This window comes from Aptenodytes forsteri, unplaced genomic scaffold, assembly GCF_000699145.1.
Source record: "Aptenodytes forsteri isolate BGI_AS27 unplaced genomic scaffold, ASM69914v1 Scaffold132, whole genome shotgun sequence".
In the NCBI taxonomy this organism is placed as follows: Eukaryota; Metazoa; Chordata; class Aves; order Sphenisciformes; family Spheniscidae; genus Aptenodytes; species Aptenodytes forsteri.
Window position 1 is genome coordinate 5,615,048 of NW_008795520.1, and position 9,519 is coordinate 5,624,566.

Consider the following 9,519-nt stretch of genomic DNA (forward strand, 5'->3'; position numbering starts at 1 on the left):
AGGTCAAGCAATGCTGATGTCAGCATTCACAAATTATTGGGAAAATGCTGATTGAGTTGCATGGAGCATGCAAGTTAGAGGAGCAAAGTTTGTAGGGCATAGTACCGTGCTTTTATTAGATTAACTAAAAATCCCAAACGTTTGGATATACAGTAGCTTTCCTGGGTCTGACCTTGTCTCTCAATGTCCTTAAGACTGTTCTTGTGGTCCCAAAACTACTGTAAATCCTAAAGGAGAATAGAGTCTACTAAAGAGCTGAAGGTTTTTTCCCTGGAGGGAGGTTACTGGAAGCAGTGTTGCTTATGCCTTTGCTGGTGAGTTGGAGGGAGAAAATGGAAGGTTTGCTGATCGTGCTGAGTTGCTTTCGTTTGTAGACTAGAAGTGTGAAATTTAAATGCACGACTGAAATCAGTGGAAAGCTGCATAAGAAATATGTTTTGGATGAATGTGATGTTATCCAAAAGAGCTTAATATTCTTTTCTCAGATTGCAAGCTTTGAAAAAATGAGAGAGAAATATTTGTCCTGTTAGGGAAAAGCAGGTAGTGAAGATGCTTGACTTGAAGGGCATAGTAGAATAAGAAGAATGTAAAGCCTATTTTTAATAGTAATCCTCACGTGACTGTGTACTCTTTGTTGCCTTGCCTTCAGAAGCATAAATCAAAACTTGAAACTGGCTAGAGAAGAACAGTAAAAATATTGAAAAGTAAGAATGGCAATACACCACTAACAGTACAGATTTTATAGGCTTAAAGGAGTCAAAATTCTAAAGATAATAGTGAAAACTGGTTGTTACCTTCTAGTTTGTACAATAATGTGAGGAAGAAAAGGAATGCTCTTGGAACTGAAGTGCACCAAAAAGGCAGTAACGCTTCAGTGAAGTTCCCAGTTTCATTAATACCAACTGTAAGGAACTGGGTTGGAAATCACTGCACAGATCCTACAAGAGAGTTCTCAAGAGTGGGCTGTTCCCCAGGCTCCCATTTGCCTTGCTGAGCATTCTAGTCGAGGTAATGATAAAAACGATAATTAACAAGTCATTTGTTCTGTAGGATTGGGAGGATTGAGTTGATCCTTGTGGGGTCAGGAGGATTGTTTTTCTTCAATATGTAATGTTGCACAATTGATTTAAGCCCATAGTTGTTATTACTTTTTGGTTATGTTTCATTCTAAAGCTGTTAATCAGTGTGGTTGCTCTAATGCAATAAAAATTGACTTACATGATAGATGTTAGCTTTCATTTAATTGCTGTTTTTTTCCTTTTTTTTCCTTTTTTCTTTTTTTCCCTCCAAATAGTTCATTTGTTTGAAACTTTTAGTCTTAAAGTTACTTCTTGGTAGTTGATCTGGCAATTTCTTAACTGCACTTCCAGTAATACTCAATTTATCAGTGTATTCAAGATAACTGCAATTATTTTCCTTTTGCTCCAGATCAGAGTGTAAATGGTGTCGCACAGTTGGAATTTTCATAGTTGGAGAAAATAGAAGTACTTATTTGAAGTGGGGAAAAATACTGTGCTGCATATGCAGAGAAAATTGTATCTCTTTTTTTAGTAATGATAAAAATAACAAGCATAAATCTTGAACTACATTCACACACTTGCACATGCAGTGTAGATACAGAAGAAATATTTCAAATTGGACAATTTATTTTTTGCAAAACCAGCACAAGGCATCTAAATCACCTATTTTGTGGGGCTCACTATGAACCAGTAATGGGATGTAGCTATGAAGATGCAAAATGAAAGTGTAGGGTATGTCAGGCAAGGTATTTCCAGAAGACATAAAATTATTAATACCATTGTATTGTCACTGATGAGAATTCTTCTGTAATTTTGCCTGTAGTTCTTGCCCCTATTGTTCAAGAAATGTGAATTTAAACTGGCGCGGGTAAAAGTAAAGGCTGTGGGCTGATGATAGTAAAGGAGAGACTGTTTTATAAGAGATTTGGAAGAACTTGGCTTGTTTAGCCTAGGACAATAAAAACTTAGATTGTGGCCTTTAAAAATGTCCAGGGGGTAAACATCAGGGAAGGACAAGAATTACTTAAGCTTAAGGACAATGTTGGCACTAAAACAAAAGGGTATAAGCTGACCCCGAATAAGCTTAGCCTGGAAATTAGGAGAGGGTTTCTAATTCTCAGAGGAGTAGGACTTCAGGCTGCTACTAGGTACAAAGATGAGGGACAAAAGACAACTATGGTAAAAGTGGACCTTAGTAGGTTGGTGGATACTCTCTGATGATGTCTGTGATGATAGAAGCAAAGATGGAAACAAAGGCCTAGGAGCTTTCCTGCAGTGTTGTTTTTGTTCCTGCGCACATATTCAGACTGTTATTTCACTGGAGAGAACCAAAAGGGTTATCTGGAGTACTTTGCTTATCATCCTGGAGACTGTTTTCATGTAAGATCCCTATTTGTTGTATTTCTGTTCTAAGCCATTGAGGAAATAATGAGTTGATAGTTCCTTTTCTTAAATGACTGTGATCAATATTTTTTCAGTTGATGAGGTATGCCTCATTGGTGTGCCAACATTTAAAGTGAACGTTAGCTGGCTGAAATACTCAGGGTAGTGCAGGCTCTTCCAGACTTGAGTTGTGACTCTGCTCTGGCATTGCCACCGACAGTGGTGACAGTAAAGAGGTATGGGAAGATGCAAGAAGCAGTAGCAGCCTAGGAGGAGAGGCAGGGATGCAGCACTAAGGTAGGTGAGGTGAGGCATCCTTAGCCATTCCGGGCAAGGACAGATGAGGTGGGCAGCATCAGCAGGTGAAGATGCAGCTTTATGTGGCCGGGAAGGGCAACAGGGAAGGTCCAGGGTGGGAGGTGAGAACAAAGGAAAGATAAAAGCTGAGAACCCAGGGCTGGTAGGACAGTCTTCTGAGAGGTATAAAGAAGTACACAGGAAGAGGAGAAAGTAGTAGCAGAGAGTCACATCCCAAAGAGCAAGGTGAATGGTAAGATGCATTTGCTTCCTAGTGCACTTGAAGTTGACCCTATAGAGAAGGATTTTGAGAGGATGACATTGCAGATAACAGACAAGTTGTTCTGTGCTGGTGTAGGGATTTGTTCTGTCTTTGCTGAAAAGGTGGGAAGTACGTGTGGATTTCTGACTTTTAAACTATCTTTCTGCAATCATAGAATCATAGAATAATTGAGGTTGGAAAAGACCTCTAAGATCATCGAGTCCAACCGTCAACCCAACACCACCATGTCCACTAAAACATGGCCCTAAGCGCCTCACCTACTCGTCTTTTAAATACCTCCAGGGATGGGGACTCCACCACTTCCCTGGGCAGCCTCTTCCAATGTTTAACCACTCTTTCAGTAAAGAAATTTTCCCTCACGTCCAATCTAAACCTCCCCTGGCGCAACTTGAGGCCATTTCCTCTCGTCCTATCACTAGTTACTTGGGAGAAGAGACCGACACCCACCTCACTACAACCTCCTTTCAGGTAGTTGTAGAGCGCGATGAGGTCTCCCCTCAGCCTCCTTTTCTCCAGGCTAAACAACCCCAGTTCCCTCAGCCGCTCCTCATAAGACTTGTGCTCCAGACCCCTCACCAGCCTCGTTGCCCTTCTCTGGACACGCTCCAGCACCTCGACGTCCTTCTTGTAGTGAGGGGCCCAAAACTGAACACAGTATTCGAGGTGCGGCCTTACCAGGGCCGAGTACAGGGGCACGATCACTTCCCTAATCAATGCTTCCCTAGATCATGTTTCCTAAACTTTTTTTCTTACTGGCTTCTACCTCATGTCTTGGTTGGGCTCCCTCATTTAGTAGGGGGATAGTTGACTTGCTTATCATGCAAACCTTATAATAAGAAACTCTTTGCTATGAGCTCTGTAGTGGAAGCAGGAAGTTCTCTCTGTAATCTTGTGTTCTTTAGGAAATCTCTATTTAATCTGTATTTTGTTCTTCTTAAGTTGTATCTCTGTGCTATGGACACAGTGCTCATGCGTTCATAGTTGTTTGAGATGGCTGTGCTGTGGGCAGTGAGAACTTCACATGGGCATGTGCGGCCCAAAATTACACAAGCTGCCTCTGGGCAGTCTGGGAATCTGTTGTGGTTTAACCCGTCAGGCAGCTAAACACCAGGACAGAAGCTCATCCCCAGCTGCCATGGGCTCCCAAACCTCTATAAGAACTACCAGATATGGCTGGCTCTGATAGTTGTAATATATTGATTACTTTCAACAAGTTCTTATATCAGGACCCCCCTCCCGACTGGCTGGTATATGCAGTCCAAAACAAACCCACAGTTTTAAGTAGTATAGTCACATCTTTCCCTTTTTCCTGTTCTTGAATGCCTTGCCTGATTTGCTTTAGCATCTCTAGGAAAAAAACTTGTGTAAGATAGTGATGGTTACTGAGCAAACAAGAACCATTTAAACCTTCCCTTTTCTTTGGGCTCCCCAGTTGTGTTCTTCCCCTCTTACCTCAATGTGGAGAGTTTGAGAAACCAAAATATAACGCAGAATTCATAGCAACTCTATTTCTTATCAGGGAATAGTGCCAGAAAAACAGCACGTTGTGTCATGGCTCTTTATGGATGCTGTAAAGTCCTTGAAGAAATCCCATAGATTATAAGGATGTATATGTACCTATATTTATCTATATGGAAAACTTCTGAAAGGGACCTAGTGAAAAAGAATGTTGATTTTCAATCCACCCTTCACCTTTAGGTGTAAGGTCCTGTGTGCCTTTAATAGAATTTGCTGATGTAATTTTTGGAGGTTCCTGTGTATTAAGTTCTGCCTCTCACTCATGAGTAATGATCTTCCTTTTAATAATAATAAAAAAGTGACAATAGTTGGCAAGGGATTTGCTACATTTATGAAAGTACTATGCTAGTCTTTCAGACACTGATATATAAATTAGGATGTGTCCTGATAATTTATTATTGACGAAATGCTGGAAAGATTCAACTGCTTTTAAATGTACAAAAGTGAAGAGGAAAGGAGAAAGAGAAACAGAGTGATAGTCAGTACAAACTTCTTTTGAATATATGAGGTTAAATCAAGAGTAGATATTATGTTCTGTATTCTTTTACAGATCAGCTGAGCAATGTGATGCTTTATCTGCGGATCTACACAGATTGTATTGTCAGCATTATGTGTGTGAGCTTTTTATAAGGATGAGGTTATCTAAGGATATTACCTTATTTAAACACATAAACTGTCAAGTTGGAAGATAGGAGTATTTTTATTTTTTTTTTTTAATTCTGTGACACTCTCAAATCACTCTGATTAACAACCGCTTACTTAAGCTTATATAAGAATGTGAATGAATTATATAATATGATGATTTTCCAGCTTTACAATGCAGAGGTTATTATTCTTCCTACCAGAACTATTCCTCTGCCATATTGCTCTTCAGGAGTTACACTAGAGTGAGTCTTCAAGACAGAGTCCAGGAAATAACAGAACAATAATTGACTCTCAGTGTGTTAGAAGCAATTGATAGCTGAATGCAACTCTTCTCAGCCTATTAACAAGGATGCCATTTAGTAGTCCTTAAAAGGTGACGGAATTTTGTTTGCTGCTGCCTTTGTATGTGTAACTATTAGCTGTGGCTAGAGGTTTACCTAGCCATATGAGTGCAAAAAATTGCTGTATAAATGTGTATTGAACAGTGTACAGTTATGTAACTTGGCACTTAAGGGTTGCGATAGAGGAGAGTGGTGATAACCTAAGGAATTTGTAAATGGGGAGCTTAGCATTACCCGAATGTTATTTAAGACTGATACGTCTTCTCTGATGAAGGGTAACATATGATGCCTATCAAGAGTAGATGGAACACTTTTTTTTTTTTCTTTTTTTTCCCCATTAAAAAATGACACTGCTGATAAGAGCTCAGAAAGTTTACTCTGGGGCATTATGTCTGTATTGATTCAGGGGGAAGAGTGCCATCGGCAGAATCCTTAATCTTGCCTGTTAAAACAGCTCCCCCATTTCCGTCGTGCCAGCAATGCTCAGACGTTGGTGGACAGGCTTTACTCTTAGCTTCCGAGATCTGATATGCTCAGCCTTTTCTAAAGAAATCACCGAAAACCTGCTTCAGAGCAGACTGCTTTTCTGTTGTACTAAGAAAACTTCATCTATAAGCTCCTTTCCCCAATATTGTCCAGAGAAAGATTAAGATGCACAACCTTGTCTTTATGTTGCTTTTATAATCTTTTCTAGATTAACTGTAAGGGAGTGGGGGGGGGAGAAATGAAAAGGATGTAGTATGGAGACGAGTATTAGGTCAAAGCGTTGTAGAGGGGATGAAAAGAGCAGCTGCTGCAAAGCAAAAAAAAGCACACGCTCCTGCCCAAAGAACCAACAACCAACCAACCAAAAAACCCCACCAAAAAAAAAAAAACCAGGAGGCTTTTTTTTCTTTTTGTTTTTTTTCCTGGAGATTGAACTCAGTTACTCTACACTCTGTGTACTGACTGTGGCTCTCATCACTGTTTCTTAGGCGGGGGGGAGACGTTCTTTTTGCTCCCATGAATAATGGATATCGAAAGTCTCCTTTTGAAGATGCTTCGTTTAGCGTTCTTTCCTCCATGTGGGACAATCATCTAGATGTGTGGGCAGGTTCTAACAAATTTCTGTAGGCTTGTATTTAATGTCTAAGCTTCCACTGATGAGCTGTGTTTCCAGAATGCAATTAAAAAAGTTAAATGAAAGAATGAAAGAGACGTTAAATAAAATAGAAGTAGACAACTTTGAACTAGTAAAGCAAAATGGAAAAACTGTTTTTCACTAGAAAAACAGGCGGAATCAAGATACAGCGAAGGAGAAGGATCAGGGATGCCAGGAAACAAGACTATTTCTGACCACAGTGGCCAGTGACGTAACACAAGATAGCTCTTCACCTAACATAAGGTCACATTGGCAAGATGCAAAGACCCTGTGCATCTTGCCAAAGCTCACATGATGTTCACAGGCACACTGCAGACTGGCAGATAGCAGTGACTATCAGCGGCAGATGCCTGGAACCTGGGGATTAGAGCACTATTTCTGTATTTATATAAAAGTTTCTCCTCCAGTATTTCTGAAGCATGTAAGAAAGGAAAAGTGTCTGAACATCTTTACTTCACATCTCAGCAAGAGGGGCAGAGCCATGTAGGAACTGGGATTTTCCTTCATGAGGAAAAGAGATATTGCTGAAGTTTTGTAGCTTTCATTGTGACTTGAAATTTGAGTTCTAGTTGGATTCAGAGGAACCGAGGACAGATTTCCAGAGTCTCTGTGTGCCTTGCTGTAAAGCCGGGCAGTCTGCAGAACAAGCCCACATGGCACCACACTTGGTTGGTGGTCTGGCAAATCTGGCAGCCCAGTAGACAGAAAAAGGCAGAGAATGCCAGGAAGCAGGAAGGCTGCCACCTGCAAAGTGGGAAGCAAGGGACTTGGAAAGTCTGGGAGTCCTTTAGGTCTGGTGAAGAAGTCAGGCAGTTCAGCTGGTGCGTAGTTGGGAACCAAGCCCCCTGGGTGTCTCTAGGCAGAGAGGGTGGGAAGTGTCTTCATCTTTCCCAAGGGAAATGGAGAGTTTTTAAAGTAAAATCAAAGTTTTCATGTGCTGTGATTATTTATTATTATTATTATTATTGTTGTTGTTGTTGTTGTTAAGACAAGAAGGAAGAAATTCATGTGCTGTTATTTAATATTATTATTATTGTTGTTGTTGTTGTTGTTAAGACAAGAAGGAAGAAATTTTTTGGGGTGGTGAAACGCTGGCACAGGTTGCCCAGAGAGGTGGTGGTGGTACCATCCCTGGAAACATTCAAGGTCAGGTTGGACGGGGCTCTGAGCAACCTGATCTATTATTATTATTTAATAATAATATATATTTAATAATTATAATTATTATTTTAGGATCCCATTTTCCCCTCAAAAAAAATAAAGTTGGATTTTAGTGGAAAAATCCTGACCTGGTAGCTGCATGTTTTGATAGTTTGAAAAAGAGTTGTGTGTGTTTACCCTTAAGCTTTGGGAGGGGGTGGATATGCAATGAAAGTGTTTTTCTTTTATGCATCCCTTTGATCTGTTTATCTTTCCGGCCCACCTCACCTCCATCTGTATGTTTGTTCCATCCGATATGCAGATTTGAGCCTTCTGGGACTGAGTTGTTTCTCTGCTGTGCCTAGTGCAGTGAGAGTTTGAGCCAGAATCCCTAATTATTGAACAATATCATCTTTGACAGTATTTCAGGTAACCTCTGAAAAGTAAATATGTGAGAAGCTTTTTAAATTTTTAGAAAACATCTTAGAACTTGATCACAGGATGCAATGTATTGAGGCTTTTCTTTTTTCATCACAGGAAAAACTTGTCAATGATTTTGGGAGATTTTAGTGGTCACTAATAAAACCCCCAAAAGGCAGTTTTCTGAGCTGACCTGTGCTGCTTTATCAGAAGTAGCTTCAGTAGTTCCAGTGATGTATCTGTGAGAACATGGGGGAGGCAGAAGAGTAATGATGAGACAGGACTTTTTCAGAGTATTATTAGAACTAGATATGAATTCTGGAGCAAAATCATTTAGGAATTCAGAAGTTAAGTAAAATCTGTATGTGTTAAGAGATTATTATTAAAGCATAGAAGATCTGGTTTGTATGCTCAGGTATGCATTTGACTTGTGTCAATTTTGTGCCTTTTAAATTCACAGTTAAAATAAGGAATACCTTAGGAGTGGCATGATTCTGCAGCAAATAGCTGCCAAATCTTGAGCCTGGAGATTTTTACTTCCTGAGCTCACTTGGATGAGAAGTCTGTATCCTTTAGATACTTCGTGTGCTGCACATTGTCCATTAAGTCATTTTCTTTATGCATCTTTGTTTTTTTTTTTTAAAGTTGGATGTACAACACAGTGAATGCATATGCATGAGAATTAGGGCATGTATAAATAAGAACGCGTCTGGTCTCATTGGCAAGACTCTGCCTAATGAGTTTCAATACTGCAAGAGACATTTCCAAATGGTCAAATTAACATCTAACAGTTTTTGAAATAAGGATTGATGGATTCCTGGAATCCACAGATCTGTTGCTAGATTACTTTTTAACAGAGCTTTTCTTACAGTTATGCAGCTTAATTTAGCCAGTAGAAGAAGATTTTTCAGTTATTTCTTCTGAAGTGTAATTTTGCTTTCTGTGAAAGTATAATTGGAAATGGATGATTTTTGCAAAGTTGTTGACAAAGTAAATGATGCTTTAGCAAAGTATGCAGAAGATGTTCCTGTTCTCACTGTAAAATATGAAAGACCTGGCTACACTGAAGTAAACAAAATAAATAAATATTAACTACAGCTAATACAAAAATATTGTATAATGTAAAAGAATTATATGCAGTGTGCAAATAGAGAGGAGATATGAAGTCTTGTATTAGCCCTACTAAAGTAAATGGCGCGGGGCAGGGGGGATTTTGTGTATACAAAGCCTTTGTTTCCCTGTTTTCTTTCATTCTTTCAGTGCACCTTACCTTATGTTCTTAGCCGGTCATAGCTACATCACAGAACAGTTGTGTGACGTGTGTGTATATTG